The sequence below is a fragment of the Ascidia mentula genome, assembly GCF_947561715.1.
Source record: "Ascidia mentula chromosome 2 unlocalized genomic scaffold, kaAscMent1.1 SUPER_2_unloc_7, whole genome shotgun sequence".
NCBI classification, from domain to species: domain Eukaryota; kingdom Metazoa; phylum Chordata; class Ascidiacea; order Phlebobranchia; family Ascidiidae; genus Ascidia; species Ascidia mentula.
The window spans coordinates 67501-72500 of NW_028113717.1; the positions used below are offsets into that span (position 1 = coordinate 67501).

General features: G+C 59.3%; 2 non-coding genes and 1 pseudogene across 2 annotated transcripts in view; all 3 read right to left on the reverse strand.

Moving 5' to 3' along the window:
* Window positions 1–3699, reverse strand: part of LOC145916597 (large subunit ribosomal RNA) — a 5769-nt pseudogene extending 2070 nt beyond the window's left edge.
* A 244-nt stretch (window positions 3700–3943) lies between these two features.
* LOC145916605 (5.8S ribosomal RNA) lies at window positions 3944–4097 on the reverse strand. Its single transcript, XR_014404792.1, has one exon. It is a non-coding gene; the product is annotated as a 5.8S ribosomal RNA (ribosomal RNA).
* Window positions 4098–4357: 260 nt separating this feature from the next.
* LOC145916626 (small subunit ribosomal RNA) overlaps window positions 4358–5000 on the reverse strand; it is a 1824-nt gene continuing 1181 nt past the window's right edge. The window contains exon 1 of the ribosomal RNA XR_014404812.1: window positions 4358–5000. This exon is cut by the window's right edge and continues 1181 nt beyond it. This is a non-coding gene — a ribosomal RNA (small subunit ribosomal RNA).

Below are 5000 nucleotides of genomic sequence, written 5' to 3' on the forward strand. Positions count from 1 at the left end.
GCAGGGTCTTGTTGTGCAGAGTCGGGGCTAAGACAGCTACTGCAGGATCCAAGGATTCAACAAGCCTGCCCCGCAGACGTTCTTTGGCAATGAAGCACCCTTCAGCTATGGAAGAAATGCCCAGTCCGCCGTGCTTTGTCGGAAGATGTATAAAGTCATTTGAGAGCGATGGTGGGCTGTGAAGGATAGACCTTATACATCTCCTTACCTCCCTGTCAATGAAGTTGATGGTGTTGATCGTTTGGGAGGTGACGGCGAGACTGTAACTCCATCTCGGGATGATGTGGTGCCGCAGCATGTAGATCTTCTGCTGCGGCTTGAGACGGGCCCTCAGGAGCCGCTGGAGATCTGATGTTATCTTCTCTTTCTGCATCTTGCAGGTCCCCTGAGGGCCGATGTTGATGCCCAAGTATCTCACCCACTCCCCGGGTCTGATGGTTCTCACAGGGTGCTCTTCGATGGTGAGGAATGGTGTGATCCGCACCCTGTGGGTTGAAGTCTTGCCCCGAGTGTGGGTGATCCCGAGGGAGAAACATTTCTTCGGCTGAAGCCGCAATCCTCTGCTATGGAAGAATAGGTTGGCTTTGTTGAGGAGATGTTGTGTTCCTTCAGGTGAGTTACCCACCAGAACCAAATCGTCGGCGAAGGCCAGGGCGTTAACCCTGGCTCCCTTGATGTTATAACCGAGACTGGTGGGCAACTCATCAAGCAATTCGTCTATGATGATGTTGAAAAGCAGAGGTGATAGCGGGCAACCCTGCTTGACGCCCCTGGTGATGTTGATGCGGGACGTCGACTCTCCGCCAAGGGAGATGGTGGTGGTGCATCCTTGGTAGAGGTCCTTGATGATGTTTATGAAGGGTTGCGGTACTCCATGCCTGTGAAGAGCTCGAACAACGGAATGGTGACTAACCATGTCGAAGGCCTTAGCAAGGTCTAGTATGGCCACGGCGAGGTCTGTGCGGCGCCTTGTTGTTGAGGCATCTCTGATGATGTTGTTCAGTATGATGATGTTCTCCGCACATCCCTCAACCGGGCGAAAGGCCTTCTGACGATGGTTAATCACCACACTCGTCTGGAGACGCCGGGATAGGAGCTTCGTATATACTCTTAGGAGATGCGACCCGATGGTGATGGGCCGCCAATTAAGAGAGTCATAGTTACTCCCGCCGTTTACCCGCGCTTGGTTGAATTTCTTCACTTTGACATTCAGAGCACTGGGCAGAAATCACATTGCGTCAACACCAGGTGGCGGCCATCGCAATGCTTTGTTTTAATTAAACAGTCGGATTCCCCCGGTCCGCACCAGTTCTAAGTTGGCTGTTCGACGCCGGCCGAAGCGAGCCGCGAGACCCGCGTAGCTGCGGCACTCCACGGCCAGAGACCGACACAGGTCCAGGCTCACGACCCGCCCTCCGGATAAGGCAGGCCGTTCGCCCAGTCCGGTACAGTCCCGTCGCCCGCTTCCTGCCACAGCCCGACCGGCCCAGCCCTTAGAGCCAATCCTTTTCCCGAAGTTACGGATCTAGTTTGCCGACTTCCCTTACCTACATTGTTCTATCGGCCAGAGGCTGTTCACCTCGGAGACCTGCTGCGGATATGGGTACGACCTCGCACGAAACTTACACCAACTCCCTCGGATTTTCACGGGCCGACGCGGGCGCACCGGACACCACAAGAGACGTGGTGCTTTGCGGGGCCCAGGTCCCTATCTCCGGGCAAACCGATTCCAGGGTCGCCGCCCCTTACCAAGAAAAGAGAACTCTCCCCGGGGCCCACGCCGACGTTTCCGAGTTCGCTTGCGTTGCCGCGCCAGGCGCCGGAGCGCCGATCTCCGTGTCGAGGTTCGGGAATATTAACCCGATTGCCTTTCGGTCCGCCGGGGCAACGACGAGCATCGCCCCGCTTCAGAACGGCATTCGCCTATCCCTTAGGGTCGACTGACCCATGTTCAACTGCTGTTCACATGGAACCCTTCTCCACTTCGGCCTTCAAAGTTCTCATTTGAATATTTGCTACTACCACCAAGATCTGCACCGGCGGCTGCTCCACCCGGGCTCGCGCCCTGAGCTTCGACGCCCGCCGCCGCGGCCCTCCTACTCGTCGCAGCGTAGCGCACCGGCGTGCTCGCACCGCCGCGACGGCCCGGTATAGGCCCGACGCTCCAGCGCCATCCATTTTCAGGGCTGATTGATTCGGCAGGTGAGTTGTTACACACTCCTTAGCGGATTCCGACTTCCATGGCCACCGTCCTGCTGTCTAGATCAACCAACACCTTTTGTGGGCTCTCATGAGCGTCGCGTCGGGCGCCTTAACCGGGCGTTCGGTTCATCCCGCATCGCCAGTCCTGCTTACCAAGAGTGGCCCACTTGGCACTCGCATTCCATGCCCGCCTCCAGCCGAGCGAGCCGGGCTTCTTACCAATTTAAAGTTTGAGAATAGGTTGAGGACGTTTCGTCCCCAAGGCCTCTAATCATTCGCTTTACCAGATAAAACTGCGACCACCGAGCGCCAGCTATCCTGAGGGAAACTTCGGAGGGAACCAGCTACTAGATGGTTCGATTAGTCTTTCGCCCCTATACCCAAATTTGACGATCGATTTGCACGTCAGAATCGCTACGGTCCTCCACCAGAGTTTCCTCTGGCTTCAACCTCCTCAGGCATAGTTCACCATCTTTCGGGTCCCAACGCGCACGCTCTCGCTCGACCTCTCCGGCAGAGCGGACGAGATCGGCCGGTGATGCGGCCGTCCAGAGAGACGGCATCTCACCTCCGCCGGACCGCGCCGACATTCACTTTCACTGCGCCCATGGGTTTCGCACTGCCCCGTGGCTCGCGCGCACGTTAGACTCCTTGGTCCGTGTTTCAAGACGGGTCGGGAAGGTGGCTGACGTTAGCCGCGGACCCCGTGCGTCTCGCGCGGCGCTGCCCACCCGCAACCGACACGCCGCAACTGGGCACTGAGCACAGTCCCCAACCGGCGACGCACCGGCTCGGACGGGACGCCCGGCCCACGAAGGGCAGACGCGGCGATCCCTCCTCGCCCGGGCGACGGGCCGACGTGTCCGCGCGCCTATAACACCCACCCGGGGGCGGGCTACCTTGCGCGCGGCCTTCTCGCCGCCTCCCAGACGGTCGCGGCCTTCGCACGGCGCTAGTGCGCTGGAGCTGCTCGGAGGACAGCGCGAACGACGGGCCGCAAGGCTCCGCACGCCCACACGCTCCGCTCGGCTTCAGCTGAAAGCGTCGCGCGACTCGACAGGCCCTCCCGTTTGCCTCTCGACGGTTTCACGTACTCTTTAACTCTCTCTTCAAAGTGCTTTTCAACTTTCCCTCACGGTACTTGTTCGCTATCGGTCTCGCGACAGTATTTAGCCTTAGATGGAGTTTACCACCCGCTTTGGGCTGCATTCCCAAACAACCCGACTCTGGGAAGACGCAGAGCGCGCGCCCTCGCCGCCACCATGGGCCTGACACCCGCACCGGGACGAGGCCTCGATCAGAAGGACGCGGGCGGCGAACGACGTACGCGCAGCGAATTCCTTACGCCACAATTCCACGCGCCGCAGAGGCGCGCGGATTCGGCGATGGGCACTTCCCACTTCACTTGCCGTTACTGGGGGAATCCTCGTTAGTTTCTTTTCCTCCGCTTAGTAATATGCTTAAATTCAGCGGGTAGCCTCGTCCGACCTCAGGCCGATAATCCAGTGCCTCGTTTGCGAGAGACACGCGCGCGCCACCGAAGCTCGTGCGAGCGCCGCGCCCGAACGCGAGCCGTGCTGCTCCGGGCCGGGATCCTCTTCGAGGCCGACTCGTAACGAGACGCACGCCGCGTTCGGTTTCGCGCGCTGACACTGCGTTCGTGCTGTCCTGGGCGGGACGACCGTGGCAACGGCCGACACCGCACCGGCCCGACGCGTCGCCGCGCGGGAACGTTACAACGCGACCCTGAGGCGGGCGTGGCGCCGGGATTGACCCGGTGCCGCAATTTGCGTTCAGAACGTCGATGCTCAATGTGTCCTGCAATTCACATTAATTCACGCAGCTAGCTGCGTCCTTCATCGACTCGCGAGCCGAGTGATCCACCGCCAAGAGCCCTCCGTGACTTCGTCAGTTGGACAAGCGCGACCCAGCCGGATTGCACAGTCGAAAAAAGCGGTGGCCGAGCGGTCGCCAGCCGTAGGCGACGCATGAAGCCAGCCTGGCACATGGCCACGGCACTCGGCGCAGAACGAAACAGGGTGACCGAAGTGCAATCGCGTGCGCCTCAACAGCGACGAAGGGCGTGCGCGGCCGCCAAGATACGGAGCCTTCTCCACCTGTCGAACGCACGACCACTCGATCGGCGATCGGCCGGTAATGATCCTTCCGCAGGTTCACCTACGGAAACCTTGTTACGACTTTTACTTCCTCTAAATGATCAAGTTAGATCGTCTTCTCGGACGCCGGCGCGGCCGTTGCCGAACGCGCCAGGTCCAATCGGAGGACCTCACTAAACCATTCAATCGGTAGTAGCGACGGGCGGTGTGTACAAAGGGCAGGGACGTAATCAACGCGAGCTGATGACTCGCGCTTACTGGGCATTCCTCGTTCAAGGGAAACAATTGCAATTCCCTATCCCTAGCACGACCGGGGTTCAGCGGGTTACCCGGACCTTCCGGCCTAGGCGGCGACACGCTGATCCGGTCAGTGTAGCGCGCGTGCGGCCCCGAACATCTAAGGGCATCACAGACCTGTTATTGCTCAATCTCGTGTGGCTAAGCGCCACTAGTCCCTCTAAGAAGTTCAACGCCGACCGATAGGGTCGCGTAACTAGTTAGCAAGCCAGAGTCTCGTTCGTTATCGGAATTAACCAGACAAATCGCTCCACCAACTAAGAACGGCCATGCACCACCACCCACAGAATCAAGAAAGAGCTCTCAATCTGTCAATCCTCACTGTGTCCGGGCCGGGTGAGATTCCCCGTGTTGAGTCAAATTAAGCCGCAGGCTCCACGCCTG